General features: G+C 42.1%; 1 protein-coding gene across 3 annotated transcripts in view; it reads left to right on the top strand.

The window, feature by feature from the left end:
• The first annotated feature begins 213 nt into the window (after positions 1–213).
• fhl3a (four and a half LIM domains 3a) overlaps positions 214–16522 on the top strand; it is a 122947-nt gene continuing 106638 nt past the window's right edge. For 2 of the 3 annotated variants that reach the window (XM_059954425.1, XM_059954420.1), the window contains exon 1: positions 215–414. The gene's annotated coding sequence lies outside the window, so the exon portion shown is untranslated. Of the gene's footprint in view, positions 415–16522 lie in introns of all 3 variants that reach the window. The other variant, XM_059954427.1, reaches the window with a different exon arrangement.

Here is a 16522-nt window from a genome sequence, read left to right as displayed (position 1 = left end):
ATATCACTGAATTACTGAAAGCAGGCCAGCTTGAGTAGGTGTTGATAGTGTTATCAGAGCACAGTGATAGACAGCTTCAAGGTGCCAATCAGTCACACCTCCCAGCTATGCCGTCACAAGTGAGTCGCAGGAACCTCCTAGTCAGAGTTGGGTTAGCTGCTTGCTAATTACCTTGGCTTGGATACAAGGGTTTTAGGGCAGGATTCTGTGAGTCACTTCCTGTGCTTGTTGGGCCCCTATTCTTCCCTCGGCTCTGCCAGAGCAGTCAGACTTGAGCCTGCCTTCCTTGCAGACTGTATGTCAGGAGAAGTCCAACCACTTCACAAGCAGGAAAGAGCACAGAGAGCGATTCAAGCACTTACATTCAAAAGGAGCGCTTTGATCAGTGACCTGAATTCATTGCTGATATAGTTGGTAAGCGTCCAATTTTCTTTTCCTGTTTGAAATCTCCAGTCTACTGTAACTGCAGCTTGTGTTGGTTGCCTTTAACTCTGGAGCTGCATGCCTTTGCTATGTTTAAAGTTCGTTGAATGAGTCTTTTGCCCTCCAATTATCCTGCCAGATTGTGGTCTTCTGTTTGTATAAAGTCATTGAAATTATTGATAGTGTAAAGCAAGGCAAGAAACTAACAGCACACATTTTGCTTCCAGTGTCTCCCTAACTAAATGGGGAATGCAAATTTACAACTTCAGTCAAAGATTAGTCTCTCATTTTAAAATGGGTCAGGCTCCTGACCACTGCAATTACCCTATACTCCTTCAGGGCAAGTGGTCACATATTCATTAAAGTGCCTTTAACAGTAACAGAGAGCTCCAACAGCCTCTATACTAGAGACCGCAGAACTAGGCTACTGCTTTTTATGTTGTGATCCGCAGTCTGACTTTGTCCTCATCGAAGGAGCAATGCTTACTGTTCTGGACGGAATCAGCCACTGGGGAAAGGAGAATCACCGGGAGAGTTTCATGCAATTGTAATGTCTTTCTGTGAAGCTTGCAAGCTGGAAGTGGAGCAATATACATTAGCTTTCAAAAAACACAGGCTGATTCCTACAAGTACTAATCTCCTCAGCTCCCGTTATTTTGAGTCCTGTATTGGGTTACCAGTCCTGGAGCTTCCCTTGTCTTCTGAGAGCCAAAAGGCTGAAACAACGGATGCTTCATACAAGAGGGGATGAAGTGATGCCTACAGCGGGTCACATTGACCTCAAACAACAATCACCTTCTTGCGATGTTGACATGATGTTTTTTTTCTTTCCCTATAAACTTGAACTAATGTTGATTTCTGATACTTTGCACTCCAGATTAACTGTGTGGATTGTGAATTTTATGGTGAAAACAAGAAACACTGCAATTTTAGCATATAATTTCAAGATTTCAAATGGGAAAGTAATTAACCTGGAATCTTGAATGAAAACAGACCCCCTGATCATTTAAAGATGAAGGGAAACTGACATGTCATGTCGACCCAGTCAAAATAAAGGCAGTACCATATGGTCTGAGAATAATTAGTTTCCTGAAGCAGGACTTGTTCTTTGCTTTTAACAAGTTACAATTTACTAAACCAGGTCCACTTTACCATTTTCACACACAAGATTTCCAAAAATTCAGAGAGTTTCAAGTGAGATATATCTGCTTTCAAAGTGGGTGATTTACTGTACATGAGAGTGGACATTAGTGAAGATTCCTGCATCCTTCCAAGTATTTCAGACATCACTGTGGTAGTGGGGAGGTGGGGGAGCTGCTGTTGATATGGTATGAGTCTGTTGAAGCATGGGTTTACGTAAGCTTCCCTTGGGCACTATGTTAACGCACACATTAGCTGTGAGTGAGTGAAAGCTGCATTAAAGAAATGGACCTTGATGCTAATGTATTAACCAGTGCTCTGCCAGAAATGATTCAATCACTAAATGTCAAGCTGACTTAAAATGGATGTCACGTTATCTTAATTCATGAACAAATACGCAATCGCCCTTGGATCATGGAAACAAAATTAACCACATTTCAACAACATGTTTTATTCTGTAAAAAGTTTGTGCGGTTTGCTTAAACACAAGAGGTTCTGCAGATGCTGGAAATCCAGAGCAAAGCACACAAAATGCTGGCGGAACTATTTTTTGCAATTTTTCTTACTACCGAGATATTATTATAAAGAATTCGGAATAAAATACTGATAATCACAGACTCAATTTTGTAATAGAAACTACAGCTTTATAAAAAAAAGTCAGCAGATGCTGGCAATCCAAAGCAACACCCGCACACAAAATGCTGGAAAAACTCAGCAGGTCAGACAGCATCTATAGAAATTAATAGATAGACAATGCTTTGGGCCGAGACCCTTTGTCAGGACTGAGAAGGAAGGGAGAAGATGCCAGAATAAAAAGCTGGGGTTGGTGGGGGGGGGGGGGTGGAAAGGAGGCGAGCTGGAAGGTGATAAGTGAAATCAGGTGGGTGGGAATGGACAAGAGCTGGGGAAAAAGGAATCTGATAGGAGAGGAGAGTGGACCACAGGAGAAAGGGAAGGAGGAAGGAAACTTCAGCTTCTTACTTTTGCTTCTCAAACCAAGTCAGGTCGCTTTTATTGTCATTTTAACCATAACTGCTGGTACAGTGCACAGTAAAAACGAAACAACTTTCCTCCAGGACCATGGTGCTACATGAAACAACACAGAACTACACTAGACTTCAGCCCTACACGAGACTACATAAAGTGCACAAAACAGTGCAAGACAGTACAATAATTAATAAACAAGACAACAGACACAGTAAGGGGCAATCTATCTCTGTCTTTCCATGGGATATGTTTTATCTTGGGTGAGATATATTCTATCTCACACAAGTGACAAGTGCCATTGTTGAGCAGAGTTCAGGACTGCGGGCAAGGGTATTTGACCAAGGTGGGGGAGGGGAAATTAAAGTCAAGCTGGAAGATACCCTCACTTGTGTTTACATCTCAGTGGGGTGGCGAGATAGAAGTGAATGGCTAATCTGCGATCACTGAAATGAATAGTATTATCTACTTTGGCAGTATGCTTGCGAAATGTTTCATATCATAGTTGTGGGAACCTTAAACATTTTGTCTGAGCATTAAATCACTGGAAAATAATCCTCTTTTACATTCTGATTCATTTCTATTCTGATGTGCTAGTCCATGTCCTCCTCTTTTGCCAAGATGAGGCCACCTTCAGGGTGGAGGAGGAAGACCTTATACATGTCTGGGTAGCCTCCAACCTGATGGCATGAATATTGATTTCTCTTTCAGGTAAATAAATTCCACCCCCCCCCCACTTTTCTATTTCTGTCTCTGATCTTTTGCTTCTCACCTGCCTTGTACTTGCCCTCTGCATCCCCTCCTCCTCTTCTATGCTTAACTCATCTCTCCTATCAGATTCTTTCTTCTCCAACCCTTGACCTTTTCCAATCACCTGGCTTCACCAATCACCTTCCAGCTGGCTTCTTTCCCCTCCCCCTCCTTTTCATTCTGGTATCTTCCCCCTTCCTTCTCAGTTCTGAGGAAGGATCTCAGCCAGAGTGTTGACTCTTTACCCTGTTCCATAGATGCTGCCTTATCTGCTGAATTCCTCCAGCATCTTGTATATGTTTCACTTTTTTTTTCATTTTGCTGGCCAGACTTCCGAACACCACAAACATCGAGCAGCCAACACTAAGTTACAGCAATCCAAGTAACTAAATTCAACGTGTGTAGACTCATTTCAGCTGGATCCAGGATGTGACTTGCAAAAAGAGAAGGAACAACTTGAGTCCAAATAAAGATGATCAGGGGGCAAGTTTGTATATTTGATTAGAGAAACTGAGTTATCAGTTCAAGTCGCTCTGTTGTAGCTGTGAACAAGATCACCAGGCAGACACCGAAGCTAGTGCATGTCAAAGTGTTTTATTCAGCAGAAGTAAGCAGCAGGAACCATATTGAGACACTCTTGTAAGCTTGATCCAATCTTACACAACGTTTTATATGCTAAAGATATACAGGTCAATTCTACAGTAACAATGTGTCTACAATGCTTCCTTTGAATTGCATACAGTTTTTAAGCACTACCTTCTTTGCACCCACACTCCAGACACCCAAAATGAATGTGAATCAGCATTGTTTGATTTCCAATCAACTCCAGTCTGCAGCTCCAGGAACAGTATTGTTGAAAGCTGCTTTTTAAATTCAATCTACAATCCACGTTCAGGTCTGAAGATAGATCGCTGGTGAAATTTATATATGCTATATTCCCTAACTCTAGAATATGCCTGAACATTTTCATTAAATGATTACAATGAAAAGGACTTGAAATGTTAACCTTACACCTTTTTCTGTAGATGCTGACTGACTGCTGAGTATCTCCAGCATTTCTACAGTCTTCAGCTATTTGAGCATTTATATTATTTTGAATCTTATCAAGGTAGCATGTAATGTACACACACCAAAGAAAGTTCTGCTACTGTTTTTCTGACCATTTAATTCATTTCTGGGAAAAAAAGATTTTTTTTTTCAAAATATGCACTGAAAATATATATCACAAGATAGAACACATTATTCAGGCTCAGGCAGGGAAATTCAAGATAATGACAAGGTCCACTGTAGTCTTATTGGTCTTGTTGGCAGAGTTGTCTCTTGTCAGTCACCCCTTCGCTACATGGAAGCTAATAACCTCCCAACTTAATGTTATTTAAGCCATTATTGGTAATTCAGTTAGTAAAGTTGCTTCACAGGACTTGCGTTACTGCCTATTATGCCACTAGAGTTTGGGCAGCAATGAAAGTCCTCCATCTCTGAAGGTGTTCAGGGTTTCCTTTATCATGTCAGTACCTTCCTTTCATTTTCACTACTGTCAGTCATGCAAGTCCTGGGTGGAGACTCAGGAATACACTTGCAGTCTGATGTTGAAGGACTCTTCATTGCTGTTATACCAGTCAGGGTTGTTAGCCCTGAGTTGAGAACCCGGAACCTGGAGGATTGGTGGACCACTCTTAGTTTGGCCTCTACTCTCTGATCTGTTTGGCATGGCTGACCCTACCAAAAGCCAAAGCACAAGGCCCTGACTATAGCCAACATAGCTCCCCAGGTCATCAATGCACAAACGCCTGCAAACCACCACAAGGTTGTGGTCCTCTTGGAGGTTCATAGGACTTAATACAGAAATAACATTTTCACCAAAATGATAATTATGTAATTTTCATGTCATTTTTGCAGATATTCGTTTTCATGATATTATGCAGGGTTACTGTTTTTTTAAAAGGTCCTGGACATTTAAAAATGTTCAAAGTGCTGTTTCTGCTGCCCCCTTTAGATGAGTATTGTTGTTTTTCCCAGTGAAATGCGATGTTGGCAGGGTTGTGAATGAGCAATTCCACTTGATGTCCTTATGGAGTCAAAGAAGTGTCCTACTGAAAATAATTTCCAGATGCATGCTTTTTCCTTGCGAATACTACAGCAGAAGCAGAGATCGGATGTGCTTTAATTGTCTGGGTAAAAATAAACTCTGCACCTCCTGCTATTCAGTGTTACCTGATGATTAACAAGTGGCTCTGAAGCAGCTTCAGATCATCCTGCTTAGGAAGGTTCTTTATAATCATTCTAGTGTCCCTTGTGATTTGGATGTTGTAGGATGAAAATACTAAAACAATGCCCCTTCATTGATTCCAACTTACTTGAACCTAAGAATTCAACATGCTTTGCTTGCATTCACACCAACTCAACCAGAATGATAAAACTAAGAGAGAGCTCCTGACAGTTCTTTGGAACTCACTGGGCCATTGGGGTCTCTCTGTAGGTGGGTGACAATTATAACCATCCACAATCAATATAGAAGAACTACCTTACTTTTCATTTTCCTTTACTGTATCCTTAGATCCAGGGTTTCCAACCTGAGGTCCAAGGGCCCTTTGGTTGATGGTAAGGGTCCATGCCATAAAAGAGGTTGGGAACCCCTTGTCTTAGATGATAATATAATTGCAAAATTTCAGAGCCAGTCAAAATTCAAGTTCAAAGTAAAATCTATTATCAGAGTACATACATAACACCACATACAGCCCTAAGTTTCTTTTTCCTGCGTGAGTACTCAGCAAATCTATAGAACAGTAACTGTAAACAGGATCAATGAAAGAGCAAGAACATAGAAGAAAACAAGTATAAATAAATGGCAATAAATAACAAGAGCATGAATTAACAAGATAAAGAGTCCTTAAATTAAGATAATTGGTTGTGGGAACATCTCAATAGATGAGTGTAGTTATTCTCCTTCATTCAAGAGCCTGATGGTTGAGGGGCAGTAATTCTTGAACCTGATGACACGAGTCTGGAGGCTCTTGTACCTTCTACCTGATGGCAGCAATGAGGAACAATCATGACCTGGGTGGTGAGGATCTTTGATGATGGATGCTGCTTTCCTACTTCAGCATTTCATGTAAATATGCTCAATGGTTGGGAGGGGATCTGCCTGTGATGTACCAGGCTGGATCCACTACCTTTTGTAGGATTTTCTGTTCAGTGTCACCATTAATGGGAGGCTCCAGGATTCATAGCAATTCTGGATTTTGTGCATGGTCTCTTTATCTCAGAACCAGGAGAGCAATATTTCAATATTGTCAGAAGCAAAAGGCTAAAGGTTAGATGATTAGAAGTGAACTGTACACTGTATTAAGTTCTAGAGCCCAGGGGAAAGGGGGCAAAAGGCCCTCAAGTAAAAGTTGACTTCACTCCAAGTCATAAATTCTGGTGAGGTCACACATATGGCTTTCATTATCAAACAGGTGTGGGCTTAGGTGATGGGTCCTCATAAATCTTACTTGTCTGCCTCTAGCCTTTAATGTACAAAGGAGAACAGAGGCTGGATTTTTATGGAAGGTGGAAGGTTAAGGAATGCTCCTGTTGAAACCTAACCCACATACAATACATGTCAGTTTTGGGCATGCAGCCACTAATTCCCCTTTCTATATTTACAGTGCAATTCGGTGTACGGGGATAAAGTGTGCTGGGTATTAACACCAGTACGCTGGCCCAAATGGCAGCTCTCCAGTTGTGGGCTTCATGCCAACTGGACTTCAAAGCCTTTGTAGTATAATTTACCGCACAAAGTCACTCTGGTATTGCATATGGGATTACAAAATGTTGGCAGCACAGATGTTAGTTAAAGGCATTAATGCATATTTGACCTTGCCTGTTTAGCCCCAGTGCTAGGTGGAAAAACTTTACTGATACAGGTTAAGTACCCATCATCCAAAATTCCAAAATCCAAAAACCTCTGAAATCCAAATTTTTTTTTGAGCGTTAACATGACATCACAAATGGAAAATTTCACAAGATGCTGGGAAGGTTCCCAGGCGATGCACAAGCAGTTCTGAGAAGTGACCTCACATACAGTGGCATGCAAAAATTTGGGCACCTCTGGTCAAAATTTCTGTTACTGTGAATAGCTAAGCGAGTAAAAGATGACCTGATTTCCAAAAGGCATACAGTTAAAGATGACACATTTCTTTAATATTTTAAGCAAGATTACTTTTTTATTTCCATCTTTTACAGTTCCAAAATATCAAAAAAGGAAAGGGGTCCGAAGCAAATGTTTGGGCACCCTGCATGGTCACTACTTAGTAACACCCCCTTTGGCAAGTACCACAGCTTGTAAATGGTTTCTGTAACCAGCTAAGAGTCTTTCAATTCTTGTTTGGAGGATTTTCACCCATTCTTCCTTGCAAAAGGCTTCTAGTCCTGTGACATTCTTGGGCGGTCTTGCATGCACTGCTCTTTTGAGGTCTATCCACAGATTTTTGATGATGTTTAGGTCAGGCGACTGTGAGAGCCATGGTAAAACCTTCAGCTTGCACCTCTTGAGGTAGTCCATTGTGGATTTTGAGGTGTGTTTAGGATCATTATCCTGTTGTAGAAGCCATCCTCTTTTCATCTTCAGTTTTTTTTACAGATGGTGTGATCTTTGCTTCCAGAATTTGCTGGTATTTAATTGAAATCATTTTTTCTTCTACCAGTGAAATGTTCCCCGTGCCACTGGCTGCAGCACAAGCCCAAAGCATGATCAATCCACCCCTGAGCTTAACAGTTGGAGAGGTGTTCTTTTCATGAAATTCTGCACACTTTTTTTCTCCAAACATACCTTTGCTCATTGCAGCCAAAAAGTTCTATTTTAACTTCAACAGTCCATATGACTTGTTTCCAAGATGCATCAGGCTTGTTTAGATGTTCATTTGCAATCTTTTGACGCTGAATTTTGTGGTGAGGACACAGGAAAGGTTTTCTTCTGATAACTCTTCCATGAAGGTCATAATTGTGTAGGTGTTGCTGCACAGTAAAACAGTGCACCACTACTCCAGAGTCTGCTAAATCTTCCTGAAGGTCTTTTGCAATTAAATGGGAGTTTTGATTTGCCTTTCTAGCAATCCTATGAGCAGTTCTCTCGGAAAGTTTTCTTGGTCTTCCAGACCTCAACTTGACCTCCACCGTTCCTGTTAACTGCCATTTCTTAATTACATTACGAACTGAGGAAATGGCTACCTGAAAACACTTTGCTATCTTCTTATAGCCTTCTCCTGCTTTGTGGGCATCATTTATTTTAATTTTCAAAGTGATAGGCAGCTGCTTAGAGGAGCCCATGGCTGCTGATTGTTGGGACAAGGTTTGAGGAGTCAGGGTATTTATACAGCTTTGAAATTTGCATTACCTGGCCTTTCCGAACGATGACTGTGAAAAAGCCATAACCCTAACAAGCTAGTTAAGGTCTGAGACTTTGGTAAAAGTTATCTGAGAGATCAAATCTCTTGGGGTGCCCAAACTTTTGCATGGTGCTCCTTTCCTTTTTTCACTCTAAAATTGTACAAACCAAAAATAATACACTAACCTTGCTTAAAATGTGGAAAAGAATGTCATCTTTAACTTTATGACTTTTGGAGATCAGTTCATCATCTACTCACTTAACTATTCACAGTAACAGAAATTTTGACCAGGCTGCCCAAACCTTTGCATGCCATTGTACGTAAGTTAATGAAAAATAGGAAAAACACTGCATAAAATGAAAAACAAAGATCTGGATCGTGTATCATCAGTGTTGGAGTGAACATAATGCTGATTATGAAACAAGCAAAGTACGATCATGAACAGAAAATTTGAAGGTAGTTGTGAATATTCAGCAGGCTGGTTGCAGAAATTTAAGAAAAGGCACGGCATTAAATTTTGAAAGTGTCTGCTAGTCAAGGTTCAAAGGTACATTTAATGTCAGAGAAATGTATACAATATACATCCTGAAATGCTTTTTCTCACAAACATCCATGAAAAACAGAGAAGTGCCCCAAAGAATGAATGGCAGTTGAATGTAGAACCCCAAAATCCCCTGCAGCTTCCCTTCCTCCTGCACATGTGGCAGCAAGCAACAATCCCTCCCTCCCCACACCGACACCCACCACCGAGCACTCAAGCGTGCAGCTAAGCAACAGCAATGACACAGACTTGCAGTTACCCCAAAGGCTACTCATTCACCCGGTATTCAACATACCACAGGCTCTCTCTCTCCCTAATAATTGAGAAAGAGATGTCTCCGTTTCACAGCAAGAGTGGAGACATAACAATCAACTCGCTGGTTTACAATGTTAAAAGTCTGTTGCGTTGCTTTTTCCGAGCACTGTGCCCAGAGGTCTCAGGTCTCTGGGCACACAGCCTTAGATCTTGCATCTCCCCTGACACACCGAACTCCTGCCCTGTCACCGACCGTTGATCCGCCCGACCCCAGAGCCACGAGACCTCGGCCCTCGGAAGGCGAGCTGAGCTCTTAAGCCGCGCCCTTGGAATGCTGAATAACGGCCAGTCGTGAAACCCCGAGGGCGGGTTCCATTCCCGCAAAGAACCGTAGTCAGCGTGTAACTCCAGGTCAGGGTTTTCAAAACAACCCTGAAAGGAAAAAATAGAGATATTAGAGATGGAAATAGAGCTTTTCCAAAGATGCAGGCAAAATCTAGCACCCAAACAAGCTGCCTGTTTTTATACCTTACTGAAAACTTAAAAGCAGTAAAATACAAAAGCAATGTACTGTAACCTTTTTATCAAAGCACAGCATCTTAGGTGATGACTAAAAGCCTGCCATTGTTTGTTGTTTTTGTACAGCTGTATCAGGTATTCTCCCAGTGCTGCCTCTGTTACCCTGCACACTTTATATTTTCACGATATTAATGGTATGTAATAATTTTTACTGTTAAGTACATATGTGTGATGAAAAAGTGTAAGACAAAATCTGCTTATCTGTGCCAGATAAATTCAGTCAGAAATTATGTTGATCTCTATCTATCTCGTTATACAAGGGGTGATTGATAAGTTTGTGGCCTAAGGAGATGAGTTATACAGCGCTCATTACATGCACGTGCAGTTCAACTCTTTGAGGAAAATGCAGATAGTTTGAAGTTAACAAACTTATCAATCACCCCTGCTGTGGACCACCTCTGGAGGTCCAAGATGCCAACTTCTAAAAAGAAGGGATCCGTATGCTCCATGACCGTTGGACTAAGTGTGTAAATGTAGGAGGGGACTATGTAAATTGACTCTTTCTACCTTAGGCCACGAACTTATCAATCACCCCTCATATATTCCAAAATCTGAAAGAAATCCAAAACACTTCTGGCCCCTAGAATTTTGGATAAGGATACTTAATCTTCAGTACAATTAGTTAAGTCATTCAGTCACACGGACTTGAAAGTCCTAGAGTTTGCTGCATTGACTTCCATTGCCTTGGACAATTTTAACTGTGCGACAAACAGCTTCAAACAAATAACAGAACATTTGTAGGGGTCCCAGTGCTTATTACTACCAGTCCACTCTGCTGCCATTTTGCTTGGGTTTTTCTGCATAGGACGGAACACAGTTCAGTGTGACGTCCATGAGCAATCTTGAGCTCTTGGTTCGCATGTGAAATGGGCGTGAGGAAAGGGTTTAGAGTCAGAGTCACAGGGTGCTACGCCTCAGTTGGGGGGGGGAACAAATTCTGCATGAGGCTTTACATTACAGGTGTGAGACAGACACTGTTCAAGTGATAGGCGAAGCTGCAGAAAATGTACAAAGTCCTGAAGCTCTGTTTGGGACACCATTTCTCAGATTGTTTTGATACAATGGGAGAGCCACAGAAAAAGGCATACCTACAAACAGTACAAAGTTAGCTGTTTCCAAGCTATTAAGTTTCTTTCTTCGGCAAATTTTCTTTTATACTTGACTTTCCTTTGACTCTATTTTATAACTTACAGCTGCAGAATCTTTTTACCAAATGAAGTCTCACTGGGTCTCAAATAACTGATCCTCGAGCCCTGATCAGGACCGAAATGTGGGTCCTAGGTCTGACTTAGTGAAAGATTCTTGGCAGGAGAGAGTATGCTATTTGCACATTTGCTTGTGATAGACAGATTTTCTCTGGTAACAGCCTGTGCAAAGCGCTTAAATGTAGCTGTTAAGAGGCTCAAGTGGTAAGGCACTTAACTCCCAACAGAAAGGTTGCTCAAGGTCACTAAGTCAAACTCCCCCTCTCTCAGCCTTGCAGTTCGACCCAGCAAGTCTTGAGAAGGGCAACACCCCCTTGGAGAGTGGTAAGGCATTGTGCTTCCAAAGTCAAATTCCGTCAGAAATATTCCTTTCCGATTCATCCTGAGGTCCAGCCATTTGGACAACAAAACTGATCAGAGCAGTTTATTTGTTGTTGGCTTATTCAACTAAATGACCCTGACTAGAAGATAATTGCTAGAGTAAGATACATGTAAATAGCAAATTCCTTTTCAAAGGCAGAATTACTGTATTTAAACTCAATACACAGCAAATATTAGGAAAATTTGGGTGCTTTATACAGGGCAGAGTCACAGAGAGATACAGTATGGTTACAAAGCCCTTCAGCCCAACTAGTTTGTGGTGTCCACCCATCTAGTCCCAATTTCCAGCATTTGGCCCATATCCCCCTGAGCTCTGCTCGTTCATGTGCTTCTGAGATGATACAATTGTACACAGAGGCTCCTGAGTGAGCCTGCAGATGGCTATGGATCAAGAGGTATGACTCATCGACCAATACTGCTGGCATACCAGTCAGGGCCTGATCAACCCTGGCTGGGTCGCCTGGGTGAGAGTGTCTGATGTTGAAAGACCCCAAGTACCTGATGGCTCCAGGTTACGCCACTGGTGATGATGTGTCCCAGCGCATCCTATGATGTATCTCAGCATCATATCTTCCCCAACCACTTCCTCTGGCATCTTGTTCCATATACTTATCACCCTCTGTGTGGAAAAAGTTACCCCTCAAGTCCCTTTCAAACCTTTACCCTCTCACTCTAAAATATGACTCCTAGTTTTGGACCCTCCTGTTTTGGGGAATAGACTGCTATTTTACCTACACTCCTCATGATTTTGTAAACCTGTGTAATGTCAACCTCATTCTTCTTTTCTCCAAGGAATAAAGACCTGGTCTGGCCAGGCTCACCCTCTAACTTAGGCCCTCTAGTCCTGGCAACGTCTTTGTAAATCTTTTCTGTACCCTCTCCTGCTTGACCAGATCTTTTCTACAACAGGGTAACCAAAACTGTACACAGCACTTTAAGTGTGGCCCCACCAATGTCTAATATGACTGTTGTCCCAGCTCTTACAATCAGTGCCCTGACTGATGAAGATCAGTGCTAAAAGCCTTTTTCATCAAACTGTGTATTGATAATGCTGTTTCAACAAATTATGCACTTGTAGTCCTTGATCCCACTGTTACATTTCATTCACCTGGGGTCCTAAAGTTCATAGTATAGGTCCAAAATGCAGCACCTGACATGTATCTGTATTCAAATCTATTTGCCACTCATTAACCTATGTCCCTGGTTCATTAAACCCCCCCTGTAATCTACTATAACCTTCTTCACTATCAACAACACCATCTAATTCACTGTTGATCACAAGTTTACTGATACAGCTTCGTCCTTTTGTGCCCAAGTGACTTATGGAGAGGATGAATAACAAGGATCCCAACACTGACCAGTGCAGCACACCACTGGTCATGGCCTTATTTCTGAGAAAGAACCTTCAACCAACCATCCTTTGCTTTCTTTTCCCAGCCAGCTTTGGATCCACCGCCAAGCTCTCTCTGGATTCCACGAGCCTAACGCTCCTGATCAGCCTGCCATATGGGACCTTGTCAAAGTCTTTACTAAAATCCAGTAAGATAACGTACCCTCATCTCCCTTTTCGGTTACGTCTCCAAAAAGTTAAAGGTTCATCAAGAACAACTTTCCACACACAAAACCATGCTTGCTCCTCCTAATCAAACTCTGTCTATCCAAATGCTGGTAGCTCCCTCAGAAAGTCCTCCAGTAAACTTCCCCGCTAGTGATGTCAAACTGGAAGACCTGTAGTTTGCCGGCCAGCCCTTGTTACCCTTCTTAAACAATGGCCGCCTTTGAGAACTTCACCAGCACTTTAATCCTGCATGTTTGCAAACTGCTTAAAGGTTGTAATTAAAGGTTTAAGGTTTACAATATAGGTGGAATCTTTGTAGCTCACTTGCAGGCATATATTATTAAAATACAACAAGAAATGTTAAGACTTTCAATGAGATTTTGACAATGTGAAATGGTGAACCACAAAGCACTTCAAGTATCCCTCATTGGCTGCTTGCCAAATGATAAAATCCTTCAAAATAAATGCTGTACCTGTTCCACTGATTCTACGGTATGCTTGTGCAATATATACTTCATGAGTGATAGGTATTGTATGTGCGGTTTGTGTGATATGCAGTGTGTACTATTTTAGATTAGATGTAGGTTGGTGTGTACTGTACTGTAATAAATGGCTTGTTAGGACCTGGTAGCAAGTAGATCATTCGAGCCTTTTGAATTCATCCTGTCATTGCCCTTGACTATATATGGTCCTACAATCATGTTGGAATGCTCTCTTGATGGTTTGATTCCTAATGAAAGTGGCTATTAATTCACATGGACCAGAAGGGCCACAATTCATTGAAGTGAACCAGTAGTGTATCTGTTAAGAGGGACCTTTGGCGCCTCCTAGTGAATTACCCAGGCCACCCCCTTGCACCTGAGCAAGCTCATTTGTTCTGATCATCACGTTAATATGAGGTGTTGCTCCTCCGCTCAGGTTGGAGGAGCAACACCTCATATTCTGTCCGGGCAGCCTCCAACCTGATGGCATGAGCATCGATATCTTTTCTGGTAATTTCTTCCCGCTCCACTTCATTCTTTTTATTTTCCTCATTTTGGTTTCCTCTGACCCCTTTTCTCCTCACCAGCCCATCGCATCCCTCTGTTGCCCCTCCTCCTTCCATTTCCTCCATGGTCCACTGTCCTCTCGTATCAGATTCCTTCTTCTTCAGACCTTTATCCCTTCCACCTCTCCCCTCCCCCAGCCACCTGGATTCACCGATCCCCTAAGAGATCATGCTCTTTCCCCTGTCCTATCTTCTTATTCTGGCTTTTGGCCCCTTCCTTTCCTGATGAAGGGTCTCAGCCCAAAATATCAACTGTTTATTCCCCTTCATAGATGCTGCATGACTTAATGAGCTCCCCCAGTATTTTGTGTGTGTTGCACAAGATTCTCAGCGTCTGCAGAATTTCATGAGGTTATCCCATTAATACTTCAGGTTGAGCTGTGACAGCCCTATATTTGTCCCATCAAGACAATTCCATCATCTGTACTGGGTTTTTCAACGCCTTCGCAAACGTTCAATGTAACTGCATAGCTCTTGTGATACCAATTTTGTTCATTAGTGTAAGTTTTAAAAGTGAAATTGATAGATTTAGAGTTAGATAGAGCTCTTATAGATAGCAGGGTCAAGGGATATGGGGAGAGGGCAGGAACGGGGTACTGATTGTGTATGATCAGCCATGATCACAGTGAATGGCGGTGCTGGCTAGAAGGGCTGAATGGCCTACTCCTGCACCTACTGTCTATTGAAAAAGTTCAAGACGTGTGCCGTATTCCTACAGTCTACATCAAGGAATGGGAACGTTCCTCAGTTTTACTATCTTTCCCAGAGGTCTGACTAATGGACGGGAGTGGGATATTGAAGTGGGAAATCTAGACTTTGAAATTTAGTCCATTAAAAAGATAATAGTTATTTGCTACCAACATGCAGAGAATATGAAAAATAGAAATGAGTGTATGCCATTTTCCCACTTGGTCCCATGTACTGGATAGAAAGCAGAGGAGATTTACCAGGATGCTGCCTAGATTAGAGCACTAGAATGAAATAGAAGGACTCAGTACACTGGGTTTGTTTTCCTCGAATAGAGGAGACTGTAGTGATGTACAAAATCATGATGGGGAGAGATAGGATAGATAGTAAAACTTTTACTGAAGTTTGGGGTGAGAGGTGTGAGGTTAAAAAGGGATCTGAGGGGAGTTTACTCACATAGAGGGTGCTTGGAGTCTGCAGTGCACTGCCCAAAGATGTGGTACAAGCATTCACTCTCAAGATATTTAAGAAGCATTCCGGTGAGTACTTGAATTGCTGAGGCATAGAAGATTAAAGAGCTAATTCACGTATATGGGATCAGTGCGAGCAGGATGGAACATGAATGGGAAAAGGGCTTATTGCTATGCTGTATAACTCTATGCCAATGACCATTCAATAAAATCATGGCTGACTTTTTGCTTCAGTGCCACTTTGCTAAAATAACCTCACACCTTGATTCTTTTGACATCCAAAACCTATTGACTTTGCCTTGAACTTGGCCAATGACTAAGGGTCCTGGACCTCCAGGAGGATCACAACCGTACCTGTGGTTTGGAGAGCTATGTTGGCTGAAGTCAGGGTTTTATAAATTGGCTCTTGGTAGAATCACCCATACCAAACAGGTCAACGGGTAGAGGCCAGACTAAGAGTGGTCCACCGGTCCTCCAGGTTTGGGGGTTCAGCTCAGTGTTAACAACCCTGACTGGTAAAACAAAATTGTCACAGAAACAGCAATGAAGAATCCTTCTACACATGAGTTGCCAAGGACAGACAGAGATCGAGGGCCTTCATTGCTGTGCTAAACACCAGCAACATAACAGGCAGTAAGTAAGTAAGGGTCATAGAACATAGAAACATAGAAAACCTACAGCACAATACAGGCCCTTCAGCCCACAAAGCTGTGCCAAACATGTCCCTACCTTAGAACTACCTAAGCTTTACCCATAGCCCTCTATTTTTCTGAGCTCCATGTACCTGTCCAAAAGTCTCATAAGAGACTCTATCATATCTGCCTCCACTACTGTCGCCGGCAGCCCATTCCATGCACTCACCACTGTTTGTGTAAAAATCTTACCCCTGACATCTCCTCTGTACCTACTTCCAAGCAACTCAGAACTGTGCCCTCTCATGCTAGCCACTTCAGCCCTGGGAAAAAGTCTCTGACTATCCACACGATCAATGCCTCTCATGATCTTATACACCTCTATCAGGTCACCTCTCATCCTCTGTTGCTCCAAGGAAAAGAGGCCGAGTTCACTCAACCTATTCTCATAAGGCATGCTCCCCAATCCAGGCAACATCCTTGTAATTCTCCTCTGCACC

The sequence above is a fragment of the Hypanus sabinus genome, chromosome 30 (assembly GCF_030144855.1).
Source record: "Hypanus sabinus isolate sHypSab1 chromosome 30, sHypSab1.hap1, whole genome shotgun sequence".
Taxonomy (NCBI): Eukaryota; Metazoa; Chordata; class Chondrichthyes; order Myliobatiformes; family Dasyatidae; genus Hypanus; species Hypanus sabinus.
Note: the sequence above shows the minus strand (reverse complement) of the source record. Positions and strands in the feature narration are given on the sequence as shown.